The sequence below is a fragment of the Ornithorhynchus anatinus genome, chromosome 7 (assembly GCF_004115215.2).
Source record: "Ornithorhynchus anatinus isolate Pmale09 chromosome 7, mOrnAna1.pri.v4, whole genome shotgun sequence".
Classification (NCBI taxonomy): Eukaryota; Metazoa; Chordata; class Mammalia; order Monotremata; family Ornithorhynchidae; genus Ornithorhynchus; species Ornithorhynchus anatinus.
The window spans coordinates 44,077,711-44,098,637 of NC_041734.1; positions in this window are offsets into that span (position 1 = coordinate 44,077,711).

Below are 20,927 nucleotides of genomic sequence, written 5' to 3' on the forward strand. Positions count from 1 at the left end.
TTTGTTCATGTTTAAATCTCTGCTTCGCCCCCTTGCCATTGTTGACTTGAGGGCTCTTTCTGTGCCAGGAACTGAGAGGTCTATGTTACAACAGTTTCTATTTTGCTTTGCAAGATCTTCTCTTCCTAACATCTCGCCCCATCCCACACATGCGCGGAACACTTTACCTGGAGCTGAGCACCTCTCTAGCTATAGAGTGACAGCTGATCTGTAATATAGCCTTGTAGATTCCACTCTCCTGCTTTCCAGGGACTAGCAGTGGTTTGTGCTATAACACTATTTCAGTGTTGGTGAATTGCATAAGAAAGTCAACTGGTAAAAGAGCAATCATCTATTGGTAGGTTTTGAAAACGTATCTCGAAGCTGTAATACTAATGATAGTAAATAATAATTCATGATAAATAAAACTGCTGAAAGATGCACTGGTACAAAGCCATTATGGCAGTCTGAAGGACATATGGCAAAATATCACCAGTATTCTGCTGCTTGATAAATTAATAAAGCAGTGAAATCTACTGAGATTGCCATTCCCCTGAACAGGATCACCCAAGAGCATGTATCCTCCACAGTAGGGAGAACTTCTCTGATAGAGAAACTGGAATAAATGAAGAGACTGAGGTTACAGAATGCTAAAGTAGAACAGTTATGCTGGAAACCAAGGTAGTTAATTCCCCTAAGGAGCTGGGGATCTGTTGTATACTGGTATCAGTTCTGAAGGCAACATTCTGATTGGCTATTACATAACCAAGAGGTTTTTTTGGGGGGGGGGGTGTTAATTAATCTCAAGGGGAAAAAACCCTCAAATTCTTCATTAAAATCGGCATTGTTGTAATGAGTAAACATTAGGATAAGCTGAAAAATCAGCCAGACATAGAGAACAAGCAGTAAAGAAACAAAAAGAAGCTGAAGGAAATTTCCCTCTCCACCCACTTGTAAGAGTTGTTTGCTTTTGGTTTTTTATTGCAAATGATCTTTCAGTTATATTCAGACCCATAGAAACAATCTTTTTCTATCTTTTCTGAAGCAGGTTTAGTACTCTTGGTTTTCAATAATCAGACATGCATACATGCAGTTGTAACAATATAATGTCTGGGTAAAAAAATCTTGGAATTTCAGAATCCTAACTCCCCTATCAACAAATGCAATAGTAGGCGTGAAACTATAGGTAAAGAAAAAAAGGTTACACAATTCAAGAAAATCTTGACCATACAATTTAAGAGTAAATAGCACCAAATTTTCCAAAGAGCTTATCAAACATTTTTCCCCAGGATGATCTGAGTCTAGGTGAATAACCACTGTATGCTGAAGAACACCAGAAGAGCTTGTCAGAAAGCTGTTATTTTCTATTGTGATGCTTTCATGTAAAATACTGTGCATGAGAAATAAACCTCATATTGTGGATTATCAGGCTGATTGGGTAAAAGAAGGGAGAAAATACATTAAAATATATTTCATTTCCAGTTTTCCTGAATTGTAAATGATTTCTCACATAATCTTTGCTCCAAAATGATTTTCTCCCCCCACTCCCATCCCCCACCATCTTCCACACGTACATTATTCTAAAGTGAGATTGTAGGGGAGGGGAGATTGTAGAACAGACCCAGTAATCTATATATGTGCAGAAGGGAGGGAGAAGCACAACAGGAAAAGGAGACAGAAAGGCTGAAGAGAAAGGAGCAAAGGCAGGTAATGAGGTGGGGAAGACACACAAGTATGCGTATCCAGACACACACACACATGCACACATCTATGCATGCACACACAAACTGGTGTCTTCAATCAAGTCCAGGCTGAAACTATAGGAAATAAGAACAAGTTGTAGGTGAATACAGCAACCATAGCAACTTGTTCCTCCGAATTTCCATCACAGTTAAATAGCAACAAGACAAGAGACAACACTTTCTAGAGCCAAAAGGATGGGCACACTGGCTGGAACTGTCATAGGCTGGCAGTATGCTAGGGATACTAGACTGTAAACTCGTTGTGGGCAGGGAATGTGTCTGTTATATTGTTATATTGTACTCTCCCAAGTGGATAGTACAGGGCTTGCACATAGTAAGTGCTCAGTAAATACAATTGACTGACTGACCTATTGCTGTAATTTATCTTCTCATTCCCCTTCAAGGCAACTTAGCAATGCATCACGGGCTCCCCCCAAATCTCACTGCCCGCTCCACCACTAATGCCATGGCATTGGTGTGTAGGGTCAGCTGATATAATGCATGACAGGTCCTGCTATATTAGGCTCTCAACTTGAGTCTCCTGAGTGTCGTGGAACTCTGCCATCAGGACACATGGAAACTCCAATGTACTTAACACTTTCAATTTCAAACTCATCTCACTTCTCAGGCTTTAGCCAAAAAATGCATTCTGGAGCATCATTTCTGCCCATCTGGTGCCTGAGAGTGTGAGAGCGGATTGGCAATCTTTGCTTTATGTTCTGCTGAGCTTTCGTGGTGGAGTCACCCATCAGGACTTGTGGATAAGCCTCAATCAAGAGATTTCAGGATGAGACCTGTGGGGAGGAGTTGATTAAAGGGCTAGTGGCTTGCACAGTGCCACTTGCATGTTCCATCTCTGCCAGTCATGTACTCACTGGGGGGTGAAGTGCAACGTGCAGGTAGAATGGCAGGGCTGCAATACATTGAAAAATGCATATGTAGTCTGAGCCCATATTAGCCAGCTCCAGGCAGAATCAGGAATAGAACTCAGGTTTTCCGATTCCAATAGGAATACTCTTTCCATTATACCAATAGCAGCATAGAATAAGCAGCAGAATGGCTTAGTGGAAAGACCATGGGCTTGGGAGTCAGAGGTCATGGGTTCTAATTCCAACTCCACTACTTGTCTGTGTGTTACTTTGGACAAGTCACTTAACTTCTCTGTGCCTCAGTGACCTCATCTGTAAAATGTGGATTAAGACTGTGAGCCCATGTGGGACAACCTGATTACCTTGTATCTCCCCCAGTGATTAGAACAGTGCTTGGCACATAGTAAGCGCTTAACACATGCCATCATCATTATTATTATTATTATTATAGAACTCATTACTACCAAATTCCTAAAAATAACTGTCCATTTTCTAACTGGCTCACTGATCTGTATAGTCCTCATGCCAATGGGAAAGGAGGACAGTGCGAACAAATTAAGTCATAGATAATCTCCAGTCTCTACCCTAAAGAAACTTTATTAAAAATCTGTTTAAAGGACCAAAGTTGGCTCTCCATTTCCCAGGGCATTCTGAGCCAGAGGTACAAATATGACCAATAGGTAAACAGAAAGGAGAAAGTAGAAAGGATCATTAACCAGATAACTGAAACATTGTTATTCAGCGTGACTCTGCTTTTGGTGACTCTATAATAATTATTATAATTGTAGCACTTGTTGAGTGCTGACTATGTACCAAGCACTGCACTAAGCCCTGGGGTAGATACAAGATAATCGGGTTGGACACAGTCCCTGTCCCACACAGGGCTCAAAATCTTAATCCCCATTTTACAGATGAGGTAACCGAGTCCCAGAAAAGTGAATCGACTTCCCCAAGGTTGCACAACAGACAGGTGCAGAGCCGAGATTAAATCCTAGGTCTTTATGTAGAGCAGGAATAGATAAGAAAGTAAAAAATGGTCATAAAAAATTTCCTTGCATTGGCAGAAATCAGTACAGGCAATCTGCAACCTAAAATGTTTTAGCTAAAGAGGACTGACATTTACGGTGTGTCAAATTTACACCTTATTTTAGCTATATAACATCTCATTTTTGTCTATGCAACATTTGCCCTTTTTAAACAACATTTACAGGCATGGGGGAAATGCATGGAAGCTGAGGGAAATGGAGGAACAATTTTGAAAGTTGTGATTGGCAGGGAAAAAGGGAAGAAAATTTAAAGAATGGGGCAGAGTGAGACTGTGAGAGGGAATGGGGGTGGAGGTGGTTACTTGATCACCAGGGAGAGACATCAGAGTGGGGCAACGTATCTATTTACTTCTAATGAAGTAAAAGTTGGCTATGCCATCTTGGAACCTCTCCGAGGCAATATGAGTACATTAATATAGTTGTACTATCCTTTCCTAATTGATCAAATACACAATTCTGGGGAACTTTGGTAAAAAAAAAAATAATAAAGTACCCAACTTTGCTTCAAGAATCAAAGCCCCAATTATAGCATTTTTCCCACAAGGTTCCAACTTAAAATACAATACTAAGGAACCAATTGCAGCAGAGTGGCCTAGTGGAAAGATCACAGACCTACTAGCCAGAGGACCTGGGTTCTAATCCTAGTTCCACCACTTGTCTGCTGTATGACCTTGAGTGAGTCACTTCAATTCTCTGTTCCTCAGATACCTGATCTGTAAAATGGGGATTAAGACTGTGAATCCCATGTGGGACGTGGACTGTGTCCAGTCTGATTAGCTTGTATCTACCTCAGTGCTTAGTACAGTGGCTCAGTGGAAAGAGCATGGGCTTGGGAGTCAAAGGTCATGGGTTCAAATCCCAGCTCTGCCACTTGTCAGCTATGTGACTGTGGACAAGTCACTTAACTTCTCTATGCCTCAGTTCCCTCATCTGTAAAATGGGGATTAAGACTGTGAATCTCACATGGGACAACCTGATTACCCTGTATCTACCCCAGCACTTACAACAGTGCTCTGCACATAGTAAGCACTTAACAAATACCAACATTGTTATTATTATATTAAGCACTTAACAAACACCGTTAAAAGAAAATGTGCTATGGGGCTTGAGGGTAGAGTGGATATTAAGTGGTTAAAGGGGCCAGAATGAATACAGAATGCCAGAATGAGTAGAATTCTTTCTCTTAGAAGATTTACCAGTTTTTCTTCCTGAACACTGTAGTAGTCACATAAATTTGATTGGAATAGATCAAAGAGCAATTCCATTAAGGTTCCATCTTTACTCCTCCCTTCGTGCTCCCGGTGACTTTCTGATACAAATCATCACATGCTTACTGAAACATTCCAATTCTGCTGCTTTATTCTGTCCACCACTGAGATGAAATGGCAAAAAAAAATGGTTCATTTCTAAGATTCCCTGGTTGTCAACGCAGAGAAAACTGTGGTTTTCTCATAGAAGCTGGTGAAATGTGAGATTGGTACAAGCAGATCTGATGTGAAGGCCACCAGAAGACCTTTAGATGTAACTCTAATGGATTTTCTAACCACCTTCCTCTCACCCTGTCACTGTAAAAAAGGAACATATAACTTTGTGTATGGTGACTGTTGGGAAAACAAACCTCTTTCATGGCAACTCTAGAATTTTTCAAAGTGAAATGCATAATAAAATGTTTATTTATGGCCTTCTTCTCCAGAGTTGAACGAAAACATTATACATACTGCTTCAGTCAAGGGGAAAGATGTAGAATAAAATAAAGATTTGACACATGGTTTAAAAGCTCTTAAATAATTACAATGCTCAGGGTAAACAGGTCCTTCATGCCTGATTAGGTAATATGTATTACAACTCCATTAACAGACTGTGGCACTTTTTCCATTTCCCATATTTCTGAACACACTGGGATGGGAACTCGAGTCATCACTGTTAATTAATAGCTAACTGAAACAAACTTCCTAAAAGGGAAATCATTTTAGGACCCTAATTTGATTAATTATGAAAGCTCATTGTTTCCATTTTGGGCCAATAGGAAGACCAAACAGAGTTAATATTTATTCATTTTAATGTGTGAGCCAAATCACCGTTTCCACAAGATTGGTGACTTGTCCCTTTGATTTCACATCTTCACAATTAAACAGAAAGCAGGGTGTGCTTAGTGCTAATACATGTAATGTTCTCCCCTCATCCTCAGACCCTGGAAGCAAATATCTTTCTCATGTCTCTGGGAGCCTTATTTCACTCCAACAGTTAGGTAAAGGGAGAGAGTTAATTAACAAGTACTACGGTGGTGGCACCAAAAGGTAAATGTCAGTGTGATCCATATATGAGAGGCAGAGAATAGCCAAAAAAACACTTTCAAAATGATTTTATGGCCTAGAGAACTTTTCAAGCCTCTGCGACTTGATAGTCAAACTATTAAGTAGCTCAAGCCGCTATCTTTAATGACGTGGTTCGTTGGAACAACTACTTCATGCTAAGGGGAGATTTTACTATGACCTGAATTGATCAAATGTGCTGTACAAAGCATTAGTGTAATTCTAAATGGTCGTTCATCTCTGCTGTTTTTCAAGTTTTATTTTATTTGAGGTTGTGAACAATAGAGCCTACTCTGTGTCTTCAATTTTTAAAGGCTTTCTTGAAATTCAGTCTCACAGCTTCCATCAACTCCCATTGACTTCAACAGAAGCTATTGATGTTAAATTCAATCCCTCGGGGAGTGATCTTTTCCTTTCTGTTAGTAACTTTCAGTACCTCTTAGGTCTTTTTGACATTGGCATTATAAGTTGGACTGTGACTTCCAAAAACTTATTGCTTCTTGTACCCAACTCAGTCAAGTTTTTCCCTGTGATTGGAATTGCCTAATGGGAAGAAAGTGGGCTCTTCTTTTACTGATCCAAGAGCTTAGTATAGGGTGCTGCACACTTTAGGCACTTGATAAACATGACTGAGTGATTGACCTGTATTTCCTCTGTAGCTATGCAGCACTTTCCTCTCTGCCTTTTGAACATTTGGCCTCGGTCAAATTAACTCTAGCCTTGAGATTAGATGCAATGGGGCCTAATGGAAAGAACAGGGGCCTGGGAGTCTAGTCCTGTCTCTGTCACTTGCCTGCTCTGTAACATTGGGCAAATCTCTTGACTCTCTGTGACTCAGTTTCCTCATCTGTAAAATGGGGACTAAATGCTGGTTCTATATCTCCCTTAGACTGTAAGCCCCAGATGGGACAGGGACTGTGTCCGATCTGCCTACATTATATCTACTTACTTATATTAATGCCCGTCTGCTCTTGGAGACTGTATGCCCGTTGTAGGCAGGGAATGTGGCTTCAAACTGTGTTGTATTGTACTCAAGCAATAAGTACAGAGTTCTCACAGTTAGACCTGTGTGACCTTGGGCAAGTCACCTGACTTCTCTGGACCTCAGTTACTTCATCTGTAAAATGGGGATTGAAACTGTGAGCCCCATTTGGGACAGAGACTCTGTCCAAACAGATTTGTTTGTAACCACCCCACTGCTTTGTACAGTGCCTGACATATAGTAAGCACTTAACAAATATAATTATTATTATTATTACTAATAAGTACCATTGATTGATCTACCTCAGCATTTAGTGTAATGGGCACATAGAATGTGCTCAACAAATGCCATAGATTATTAATTAGACTAAGAGAAAAAGATAACAGGGAGTGTCTACCAACTCTGTTGTATTTAGCTCCCCAAGCTCTTAGTGCAGTGCTCTGCACACGATAAGTGCTCCAAAAATACCACTGATTGATTGATTGACAGAAAGGTCAATGAGTAAAAGACATCAATGAGAAAATGTCCTAGTTCCTAGGTGAGAAACCCTGAATTTAAGGCACATAAACTTGTCACTGATCATCCTCAGCAGGCCTGTTAGTTGGTCTAAGCCATCCATTCCTCTGCTCCGGAGAAGACCTCATACTTCTAGACCTCTCTCCTCCTGCCTTGAAGATGTATCTGATTCACTGTGTAAGGTTCTTTGAGCTTTGGAGCATACCCATGTAGAAAACAAGCTACACACCCAGGCCCCTATTCTTTCCATTAGGCCCCAATGTGTCTAATCTCAAGGTTAGAGTTAATTTGACCAAGGCCAAATGTTCAGTGTGATCCATATATGAGAGGAAGAGAATAGCCAAAAAAACCTCTTTCAGAATGATTTTATGGCCTAGAGAACTTTTCAAGCCTTTGCAACTTGATAGTTGAACTATTAAGTAGCTCAAGCAGCTATCTTTAGTGACGTGGTTCGTTGGAACAACTACTGTAGGCTGGAAATGTGTCTTCAAATTGTGTTGTATTGTACTGAATTGGACCCTGGAAATAACACATATAATTGCTGATCTGACTGATTGAGTCTATATGACTAGTGTTTGCAAAGAACGTCGTTTGGCTCAAAATGCATTTTTCCCTTCTAAAGTAGGAATACAAGCTGGAGAACAGATTCACTGAAGGCTAATCAGAAAATTTTGTCTGTGAAACTGACCAGGAGTACCTTATTGGTAACCACTCAGGAGCCTTTGGTCTGGAAAATACCGCTAATTACTAGAAACAATTGGTTGAAAACAAGGGTCAGAACAAAGGCTGGAAGCAGCTTCCAAATAAGATAGAAACCTCCCCCATATTGTCATCCCCATTAGCTTTTACTGCCCTTAAATTCATTTGGATTTCAGCATTCTTGTAGGAACAGCCTGAATATCTGCCCTGAAAGGTGATGATTACTGTTATCATTATTATGGTAAAATCTGGGATGGTCAATATTTTACCAACCAAGAAGTTCTAACATTCAGAAACTAGAATTTTTGCCCCACTCTTCACTTCACTCCTCTAATGCCAACCTACTAACTGTATCACGATCTCCTCTGCTTTGTCACTGACCCCTTGCCCACAGACTTCCTCTGGCCTGGAACTCCCTCGTGCTTCATATGTGGCAAACCTCCACTATGCCCTTCTTCAAAACCCTCCTACAGTCAAATCTCCTCCCAGAGGGCTTCCGTGACTAGGCTCATTTCCCCAACTCCCTTCCTCTTCTGCATTGCCCATGCATTTGGCACTTGGACTTGGATCTGTAATACACCTTAGGCACTTGATATTCACCCTACCACTATTCCCTAATCACTTACGTGCATATCGTTATACTCTCCCATTTCCCCCATCTGGAATTTATTTTAATGTCTTAGTACTGTACTAAGCACTGGTGTAGATACAAGAGAATTGGGTTGGACACAGTCTCTGTCCCACGTGGGGCTCGCAGTCTAAACTGGAGGAAGGAGGAATTAATCCCCATTTACAAATAAGAGAACTGAGTCACAGAGAAGTTAAATGACTTGCCCAAAGTCGCACTGCAAACAGATCTGGGATTGGAATGCAGGTCCTCTGACTCCCAGGCCTGGGCTCATTCCACTGGGCCATGTGGCTTATCTAGATTCTAAGTTCTTGTGGGCAGGGATTGTTTCTACCAACTCTTTCAAGTATTGCAAATCTCCTAAGCATTTAGTATAATCTGCATACATATAAGCACTGTGTAAAAACCACTGATTGATTTCCAAAAGAAGAATCAATTGAGATTGATCAAATTCTTTTAGGGAATGCCTCTATGGGAGACCCACAATTCAGTGATCAAGATCAGGAGTTCAGTGATCAGGATCTATCTTCTCTGTCTCTCTTCAGGCAGTAGTGAGTCGTAATATCAGCCCATCTGCAATCCCCTGGGGTATCCTGAATTGGCCCTTCCCCAGGACTCCAGCAGGGTTATTTGGGACAGTGCAAATAGGCAATCAGTGAACCATTTTGCTAATCTTAATAGCAAACAATCCTCATGTTAACATCAGCTTCACCAGCTGGTGGTGGAAATGGGGAAACATATTTCCTTCCCCACCAAATACACAGACAGGATTCAATTAATGGATGATCTCCCCCTCCTTGTTTGTCTCCTCCTTACAATCCTTCCTTGGACTAATGGCCTTTAATTATGCATCTTTCATTTAGGAGTAATGGGAGTAGGGTTATAATTATGAAGCTAGAGAGAGCTCTCTGTTTTGGCATGCAAAGCCTCTGCCTGGACAAACCTGTGGTTTACTTTACCACAATTTTTCACTAGCTGGCCCTTCCATTCCCTGATATTAACATTATTACTATTATTATCATTATTATTATTATTATATTTATTACTTACTATATCTCAAGCTTGGTGCTAAATGTTAGGGACAGATACCAGATGACAAAGCAGATGCATAGTGGAAAAAGCATGGTACTGGAAGTTGGAGGACCTGGATTCTCATCCCCACTTGGCCACTTGTCTACTGTGCACTACTTGCCTACTGTTAGACAAGTCCTTTTTTTTTTTGGTATTTGTTAAACTCTTACTATGTGCCAGGCACTGCACTAAATACTGGGAGAAATACAAGATAATCACGTTGTACACAGTCCAAGTCCCACATGGGGCTCATACCTTTAATCCCCATTTTAGAGATAAGGTAACTGAAGCCCAGAAAAGTTAAGTGACTTGGCCATGGTCACACAGTAGATAAGTGGCAGAACTGAGATTGAAACCTAGGTCCTCTGACTGCCAAGCCCAGGCTCTTTCCACATGGCCACAGTTTCCCCAACTGTAAAATGAGAATAATAATGTCTGACCCTACTTCACATATGTGAGAGTAATATTAAGGCAAGTAAGTCCTTCGGTAATAAAAACGGTAAGCATAACTAAGATGTTATTAGTCCCACTCTCAGCCCCACAGCATTTATGTACATTGACATAATTTATTTATTTATATTAATGTCTATCTTCCCCTCTAGACTCTAAGCTCCTTGAGGGCAGTGAACATGTCTACCAGCTGTGCTGTATTATACTCTACTAAGTGCTTAGTACAGTGCTCTGCACAAAGTAAGCACTCAATAAATATCATTTGTTGATTGACTGGAACTTATAATTCTATGATGTAGGGAGAACAAATATTTTTACCCCCATTTTAAAGACAATGAAATTGAAGCACAGAGAGCTTAAAGTGACTTTCCCAAGATCACACAGTAGGTCAGTGTCATAACTGGAATTAGAACAAGAGGTTCCTGATACCCTGTCTCAAGCTTTCCCCAACATGCTGGATGACAAAACTCTGATTGTGTTGGTAATAAATATTCTGCTGCTTCTCCAAGACCCTGATCTAGAAAGTGTGCTGCCTTAGATACCTTACTAAAAACAAATTAGGCAAACAGCTCATTCTCTGCACCTTGCATTTAAATATTTCATAGTGGAATTGCAGCACTTTAATCTTTCAAAGTTGCAAATGACTGATATCCCTGTTTGTACATGGCAGCCTAACTGACTACAGTTGGTACCTGACAACTATGCATTTTTCAAGTGAAATGACTCCCCAGCCCCCCAGCACTTATATCTGTAATTTGTATTAATGCCTTTCTCCCCCTCTAAACTGTAAGCTCACTGTGGGCCGGAAATGTGTCTGTTTATTGTTAAATTGTACTCTCCCAAGTGCTTAGTACAGTGTTCTGCACATGGTAAGTGCTCAATAAATATGACTGAATGAATGAACGATACGGTGACTTAAGGTGTTAGGAATGAATCAAGGAAGGTTTGTTGAAAGAGTTGGGATTTTAGGAGATTTTTGAAGGTGGGGTGGGATGAGGTCCATCAGATTTTGGGGACAGAGAGAGAGAGTTCCAGGCCAAGGGGACAGTGAGGCAGAAGGCAAAGGCAACCAAGATCAGAGTGGGGTAAAATGAGGAAATGGGGAAGGGAGAAGTGAAGAGTACAAGCTTCAGCTTGCAAGAAGCAAGCAAGGAGAGCCAATATGTAAATTGGAGAGAGCTGGTGGACAGTCTTTAAGCCAGTGATAAAGAGTGTTTGCTGATATAGAGGGAGTAGGGCAGCCATTGTTAAGCTTTGAAGAGAGGGATGTTTCAGGAAAAAGAAGCATGGACTATATGCTGAAGGAGAGGAGACCCCAGTGTCTCTCTCTCTCTACACTTTCTCTTGAGTTCTTCCCCCCCCCCCACACACACACACCTCCCCCATTGTCAAAATAAAAACATAACAATACTTAGTTGAATTCTGCCATGTTTTGAGGGATTACATTTGGTGATGTTGCTATAAACTCACTCAGATCTCTACAACAGTCTACTTTATTTGGAACATCAATCCTTGGGCTCTGACCTGCACTGTCAGGTGGTTGGAAAGATGAGAGGAGCATTACTGCAATACTCCTAGAGATAAATGTTTGCAAAACTCTTTTGGCAATACAGAAAAAAGCTCGATGAAAATACATGCTGATGCTTGTATCCCCTCTCCAGTCTCGAGCCAGTTTTTTTAAGTCCCTATAGCCCCGCCTGTTAAATCTCCCTTCATGGCCAACATTCTGGATCCTGGGGCTAAATATATGTCAAATCTTTGGACTTTCTAATTTGGCCCTGCCTTTTAATTGCTTTTGTTTCTATTATTTGATGTTTTATTTTTTATTTAATGACTGCAGAGGGCTCCCAGATGTCCCCTTGAAAAGGGGATATTGCAAGTAACGGAGAGTGAATAAATGATGCCGGAAGCTTCGCAGCTCAGAAGGAAAACATTTAAAAGGGAATTTAATTTCTTTTTTCTTTCTTGCCCACATCAAAAGTTTGGAAAGAAATGATTTGAAAGCTACTCTGCAAGAGAGGGAGAATTTGCTGAAAGAAAATCTCTGTTCTCTAAAATCAGTTCATTATAGAAAACTCTATTTTAATATTGAGGGAGCCAGCCCACCATTTCTTTGTTCCGCTTAATTTGAACAAGCCTGTGTGCTTGCTTTGAGATAGATCTCTGAGGCTTTAGCTATTTTTAATTAGTTAGTCTGAGGGTTTTTTCCACTGTTGTCACTTGGTTTGATATGTGTTCTTGGGAGTGCAGCCTGTCCTGGTGTCCCTGGCCTCTGGTTTCAGCCTCTCGATTACAACCCACTCTGTATTTGATCCAAACTGGCAACTAAGGCAGTAGAGTCACCAGTCAGCCAGCCATTCAGCCCATCCGCCCACCCTTCACTCTGCCCTTAGAACACATCTTGGAGGCTCCTCCAATGCTGCTAAATGAGGCAATTGCAAGAAGACCCGTGAAGTGCTCTGATCTCTTCTCCCCTCTGTCTCCATCGCTAGGCTTCCCCCTTGGAATTTTTGTCATGACTGTAGGGCATCTTGGCTTAAACAAGGGAATTTAATCTCCATAAATCCTTGGATTTTATTGTGTGCTCTGGTAGACGTTCTTTAGGAGTATTAATGTAAAAATGTAAGACTGTTTCCCTTTCCTCCTGCTGCTGAAACTGATGTTAGAAAGATTGTTTGCTAGAGATATCCAGCAGCCCAGAAAATATCAGGAGAAGCTTTGCAGAATATGCTTCCTATACGTACAAAGGGGAATGTACATCCCCTTCTCAAGCCCAATTTTACCTTCCCCCACCCCTCCCTTCCCATCATCCCATTCACATTCCTGATTAGCTTTCCCCACACTCCTGTCTCTATGATTCTCCATTATTCTCCATCCCCCTCTTCTCTCTCCCACATAGAGGGGTATCTTTTTATTTATTATTTGATTTTTTTTTAAACAGTGCAGCTGCTGCCAACCCCACCCTTACTGCCTCTATCACTAGTGATGGACATTTCTCCACTTAGGGGCTGAACCAGAATGGGATAAGAAAGGGGCAGATCCCATTATCATGATGATGATTATTATTAGCGAAGCAGCGTGGCCTAGTGGATAGAACACAGGTCAGATATTCAGAAGAACCTGGGTTCTAATCCCTCTCTGATACTTGTCTGCTGTGTGACTTAGGGCAAGTCATTTAACTTCTTTGTACCTTAGTTAACTCATCTGAAAATGGGAATTAAGATTCTGAGCCCCATGTGGGGACAGACCCTGTGTTCAACCCAATTTACCTGTATTCACCCCAGCGCTTAGTACTGTGCCTGGCACAAAGTAAGCACTCAAGAAATACTATTATTATTTTTTTGTGTCAAGCACTATTCTAAGCACCAGGGGGATAAACAAGTTAATCAAGTTGGATGGAGTCCCTTTCTCACAGGGGGATCACACTCTAAATAGGAGGGAGAGTAGTCATTTAAACCCAATTTTACAGTTGAGGAAACTGAGGCACCTTTTCATTCATTCATTCAATAGTATTTATTGAGTGCTTACTATGTGCACAGCACTGTTCTAAGCACTTGGAATGTACAGATCGGTAACAGATAGAGACAGTCCCTGCCCTTTGACGGGCTTCAGTCTAATCGGGGGAGACGGACAGACAAGAACAATAGCAATAAATAGAATCAAGGGGAATAAATAGAATCAAGGGGATCCTCTGCCATCCTACGAAGCGACAGCTGAGGAGCAGGAGACCTGGAAGAGAAGGGCCAGAGTTTACCTATCTGGCAGGAAATGTAATTTTCCAGGTAGTCACAGAACCTCTGTCAGCTAGAAGAGCAGAACAATTCATGGTTTGCCTAGCCAGTGTTGCCCCAGAGAGCCCCACTAGGATTCCTGCTGGGGTTATCTCCGGAAAACCTATTAAGTTACGTGCAGGGGCTGCCCCAAGATTCTTGAGAAAAGCACTTTCTTCCAGCATCCCCAAGGGAATAATACGGTAATAATTTGTCAGCACCTCGAGGTTGGAGATGGACCTTTTACTTCTACTGAATGAACCCAAATTGCTTAGTTGAATGCTCTGTACACAAGGTGCTCAATAAATGCTGCTGTTTCCCATGATGAATGGGAAGGAAGAGAAAGCGTGAGAGAAGGAAGCCTGAGAGTGGGAGGAGAAAAATGTGGGTGCCCAGACAAAATATGGTTAACAGAACCGGAGAGACAAAAGAACAAGGGTACCATGTTTACTCACACAATTCCCCTTATTTTTGCATAATTTTAGCAAACCAAAAATAGGGGAGAGGTTATTATGCTGGGAATGTATCTCACAATAAGGGGAGAAGCAGAAGAAAATACATGGGGAAAAAAGGAAAAAAGAAGGGAGAGAAAGGTTAGAGGACACTCAGGACACTTACTTCTACACAATAATTATGGTAAACCCCCTCTCCCTTTTCCTCTTCCTATTCTAGTTCACACATTCAAGTCCCTGAAAAGAAATCTTTGCCACTCTAATCTTTGTCCTATGCATCCTTACCTTACCCTTTTCCTACTCCAGCACGACACCTTCATTGTTTTATATATTTTTGAGGAATCTATAATTGTGCTATTTGTTAGGCACTTACTTTGGGCCAGGCACCGTACTAAGCGCTGAGGTGGATATGAGCAAATCAGGTTGGACACAGTCCCTGTCCCAAAAGGGACTCACAGTTTCAACCCTCCATTTTATAGAGGAGGTAACTGAGACACTGAGAAGTTAAGTAACTTGCCCAGGGTCACGCAGCAGACAATTGGTGGAGCAGGGATTAGAACCCATGACCTTCTGACTCCTAGGCCCATGCTCTAACCACTACACACACACACACACACACACACACACACACGTGAAGCAATGTGGCTTAGTGGAAAGAGAACGGCCTTGAGAGTCAGAGGTTGTGGATTGTAATCCCAGCTCCACCACTTGTCTGCTGTGTGACCTTGGGCAAGTCACTTAACTTCTCTATGCCATAGTTCCCTTCTCTGTAAAATGGCAATTAAGACTGGGAGCCCCACGTGGGTCAACCTGATTACCTTGTATCTACCCCAGTGCTTAGAACAGTGCTTGGCACATAGTTAATGCTTAACAAATACCATCATTATTATGAGAAGCAGCATGGTTTAGTGGAAAGAGCATGGGATTGGGAGTCAGAGGTCAGGGGTTATAATCCCATCTCTGCCACTTGTCAGTTGTGTGACTTTGGGCAAATTACTTTACTTTTCTGTGCCTGTTACCTCATCTGTAAAATAGGGATTAAGATTGTGAGCCCCCTACAACCTGACTACCTTGTATCTACCCCAGTGCTTAGAATGGTGCTTGGCACATAAAAAGTGCTTAGCAAATACCATTATTACTATTATTATTAAATACATACACCAGAATTTAGTGGGGGAAGCAATTATGGGAGTCATTTCAGTAATCTATGTAACTCATTTCCCAATGTTGAACCACTTCAGAAAGAGTGGTTGGGGCCAAGTCTTTATAGCCACCTTTGATGTTGCCTGTGAGTGTTCTTTAGGTTCCAGTGGAGATGGGTGGTTCAGGAATGACCCTGTGGACCAGGGAAAAGTTTAGATTGATGCGTTCTACTGATTCCTACCAAAGAGAAAGCAGATGGAACTGTACAGGAAATGGCATCGAATTCCTTCAGCTGCTCGACAGCCATCAGAGGGAAAGAATGACATCTCTGCACACAAACGACTTAGAAGGGGCACTTCAAACTGCTGGTCTGAAGGGTGGAGACTTGTTTAGCCTTCACATTTTTTTCAGTAATCCACTTTTAAAGGAAGCAATTTTTTTTTATTTTTTAAAAAAAGCAAATCTGCACAAATTCTGCAACACTTCAAGGGTCATGAGTGACTTGATCCTGAAATCAATCAATCAATTTTGCCCTGGTTTGTATGTACTGCACTGTCACCTCACCTGGGAAGAAAACTTAGTCAAAAAGACTTGTATTTGCTTCGTCATTTGAACTCCTGAGGGTGGGCTCATTGGACACTAAATACCGAAACTGATTAGATGAGATGGAACACAGTAAAAGCTGAAAGGCTCATCTTTCAAGCCTGATAGTGTGATATTTCATATTACAATTTCAAGAATTTTCAGATCAAATAAAATGTCACTAGCCATAAAGCTGAGGCAGCATAACAGTTGGATTTTTCTAACGGTGGATTGATGTTCTTTCCATTTAATCCACTGTTAGAAAAAAACAATTATGTTTGCCTGTCTCTTCCTTTTCACTTATGGTAAAGGACCCTCAAGAGCCTATCACTAATAGAAAAGGAATCAGCTCTGGCCTGCAAAACCATCCTACCTCTCTTCAGTGCAAACAGTGGTAAAATGTGTTCGCAACATGCAAATCTAAAGGAAATTGTGCTAAAACCGAAAAGGATCACTCTCTAGAGGGAAACCATGCCAATATCACTCTACCAGCTGAAGGTTTGCCTCGATACGTGATGAAAGCAACATATATTTTTAGAAAGCTTACCACTTTCCACACACTATCAGGTTCATCTTCCCCACACAGCCCGCAGTAGATAGAAGAATGTTAATCCTTATTTCACAGTTGGAGAAACGATTTCACAGTGATCTCTTGCCCAGGTTCTTTCAGTAAGTCAGTAGGAGCTGGTCTAGTAAGAGCACCTAAGGGATGATATTATAAGCATCTTGAAATTGCAAGCTCCCTAAAGGCGAGATTCACGTCTTGTACTACTTTCATTTCCACTAACTCTTCTCATTCACTTCTTTGTTTTGATTATTCAAATTATAAATACTTTTATGTCTGTCTCCCCCACATCAATCAATCAGTCAAGCAAGCAATCGTATTTACTGAAGGCTTATTGTGTGCAGAGCACTGTACTAGCTGATTGGGAGAATACAGCACAACAGAGTTGGTAGGCAAGTTCTTTGCCTACAAGGAGCTTACAGTCTAGAGGGAGAAACAGACATTAAAATTATGGATATGTACACAAGTGATGTGGGCCAAAAGGTGGGTTGAATATCAAGTGCATAAAGGGTACAGACCTAAGAGTAGGGTGATGCAGAAGGGAGAGGGAGTTGGGAGAAATGAGGGCTTAGGCAAGGCCTCTTGGAGGAGATGTGATTTGAGTAGGCTTTGTCATTCATTCAATCATATTTATTGAGCACTTACTATGTGCAGAGCATGTACTAAGCGCTTGGAATGTACACTTTGGCATGGTCTGTTTTATAATGAGGAAGAAGGAAGGTCCAGGCCAGAGAGGGGATGTGTGCAAAGGATCAGTGGTGAGATAGATGAGATCGAGTTACAGTGAATAGGTTGGCATTAGACAAGCAAAGTGTGCAAATGCTAGACATTAATAATTGGCTGAGAGTCAGTGGTGAGGTAGATGAGATCAAGATACAGTGAATAGATTTGCACTGGATGAACAAAGTGTGCAAATGCTAGACATGGGTAATGGGCTAATAATGAATCTCTCCTACCCAGGGACTAAATCTCTCCTCCAGAAGCTAAACTACTTATATCTGGATTTCTAAGACTGACCTAACTGCCTTGTGTTTTGGGAGATAGTACGTGAAGCAGCTCAGACAAGCTTCTGGAGAATACACTCCCACACATTCTTACTCAGTACTATGCTCAGTTACCTTCTCTGCTGCACTGATATACTACAGTAATACTTTGAACTCCATCATAATAACATCTGTGAGCAATTTGGAAATGTTCAGGGCAATTGAGGTGACAGAACTAACCAGACCTATGAATGACATAGACAAACGAATCTGCAGCAGCTTTATCAGTCCAAAGCTCTAATGGGCAATTGTTTTTACCCAAATGGCCATTTATTGTGCTTGCTCCCAAATCCACTCAGTCAGATGAAGCTTTCACTATTTAGCACTGGGGTCGTACACTTGATTTAGCTCTTTCCAAATGGAGAATGAAATAGCAAATTTCAGTTTTCTTAAAAACTATGTATCTGCTTTACTTAGATCTCTGTCTTCTGGAGAACTCTGTGAAGGGAATACATCTTAAGTATAAAGGAGAGGCTTTGAAACATTGGGGAGAATTAGCTTTCCCTTGTAAGAAACTTTAAATAATCAATCTTGATTATTCCAGATATAGAAGGAATGCAAATTATATGCAGTCTAGAGTGTATGTAGTTTTCCAGAAAGGGACATGTCTACCTTGTTAACATTATCCAGTCAATGCTGGATGGAGACATGATTATCTAATCAATCAGTGGTATGTGTTGAGTGCCTTCTATGTGCTGAGAACTATACTAAGGGCTTGGGAGAGTACATAGTGTTCATAGACAAAATCCCTGCCTTTGGTGAGCTTTACAATTGAGCAGGGAAGATGGACACTAACATAAATTAAACATATCTTTAAATTATATATTATAAATCATTTATCTATACCCATGTCTGTCTCCCACTCTATATTGCAAGCTCATTATAGGCAGGGAACGTATTGACAATTCTGATGTATTGTACTCTCCAAAGTGCTTAGTACAGTGTTCTGCACATAGTAAATGCTCAATAAATAGCATTGATTGATTGATTCAAAAATTACAGGTAGGAAGAAGGAACAGGAGATGTGTCCATGATCTACTTCATTCATTCATTCATTCAGTCTTATTTAATAAGTGCTTAATGTGTATAGAGCACTGTACTAAGTGCTTGGGAAAGTACAATATAGCAATAAACAGCCATATTCCCCACCCACAATGATCTTACAGTCTAGAAAGGCAGAAAAGGAGAAATTTTTTATGTTATTTGTTAAGTGCTTACTATGTTGCCAGGCAATGTGTAAGCAAATCATGTGGGACACAGTCCGTATCCCACGTGGGACTCACAGTATTAATCCCCATGTTACGGATGAAATAACTGAGGCACAGAGAAGTTGTGACTTGCCCAAGATCACAGGGCCAACAAGTGGCAGATTGAGATTAGAATCCAGGTGCTTCTGACTCCCAGGCCTGTGCTCTATCCACTAGGCCAAGATGCTTTGGATGAAATTGTGCTACATGGTGACAGAATCAAAGTTTTAGAAGTGACTGAAGAGGTCAACATGTTCCAGCCCTTTCTTGTTGGCACATGGCCCTAAATCATCCTTAATAGTCAGCTGCTTATCTTAGTTACAAAAAGCTCTCAGAAGGGGGATGCTGCAACCTCTTTCCCTAGCCTCCTCCAGAACCTAATTGGCTTTACCGGAAAGAAGTTGTTTCTTGTGTCTAGAAAGGTATCTCTCCCTGTAATTTCATCCTATCTCCACTGGTTCTGTTCTCTATAAAAAATGGAAAATATCAGGGCAGGGCCTTTATAACAATCCTTTATAGGCTAGTTATCCCTATTGTTATCATCATCATCGATGGTATTTATTGAGCACTTACTGTGTGCGGAGCATTGGACTAAGCACTTGGGAGAATACGACAGAGTTGGTGGATATGGTCGCTGCCCACAAGAAGCTTACAGTTTAGAGGGGAAGACAGAGATTAATATAAATAGAGAATGGAACTGGGAGTCAGCAGGTTCTGCTAAAATATTTCCAATTTATCAAAGCCTTAGTTGTGTTTCCCCACTCTCTGTGCCAGCTTTGGTGGCCTGAGGGGATTCTCAGAGCTTAGATGGACTGGTGATGGATTGAAAAGGATGGTGAAAAGCTGCTAGTAGTTCTTGGCTGCATTTGTCAATCAGTATGACTCCTGAGCCAATCAGGAGACATACAAAGTCATAGGACCTCTTCGGGAAAAAATTACCAAGCCTTTATGAGCAGAAAGTTTCATTTTTAAACCTTCCTTAATGAACTGTTACAAAAAGTATGATTATCATATCTCCTTAACATTAGCTGACTAATGAGTCTTATAGCACCACTAAGATGTAGGCAGAGACCATGAACTGGACTTGGTAGTTAAGTTTGTCTCATATATATCAAAAAGAAATTATCATTTCTATTAGATATATATATTTGGCTCTGCTTTTGGCCACAACTCTGAAAATGAGAAGACCTGGGATCAATCCCTCATTTTTCCTGAAACTGGCTAAGATGGGGGATGCCTACATAAGTATTTTGCAATACACTGCTTCTTGCTCGCCATCTTGCTCATTGCCTAGCAAAACATGACTGGCAGGAACCAGGGAGTGATCGGGTCTGGGCAAGTCACTAGCATTATAATCAATTCCTCTGCTAAATCTCTCCTGTGTTCTCTTTTCCAGAATCTTATACAATGCTCTGCATGAAGTACACGCATGCAGTAAAAAAGACAGTTAATTGCTACTATCCTGAGCAAGTTCTCAGACCTAAAGTCTCAAGATCAAGGCTAATCTGTCATTCCTGATAGGAAGCAGAAAGACCTAGTGGATAGAGCTCGGGCCTGTTAGAGGACCTGGGTTCTAGTCTGGCTCCGCCACTTGTCTTCTGTGTGATCCTGGGCAAGTCACTTAACTTTTCTGTGCTTCAGTTACCTCATCTGTAAAATGAGGATTAAGACTGTGAGCCCCATGCGAAATATTCAACCTGATTCATTCATTCAATCATTCATCAAATAGTATTTATTGAGCACTTACAATGTGCAGCGCACGGTGCAAGCATTTGGAATGTACAATTAGGCAACAGATAAAGACAATCCCTGCCCAGTGACAGGCTTACAG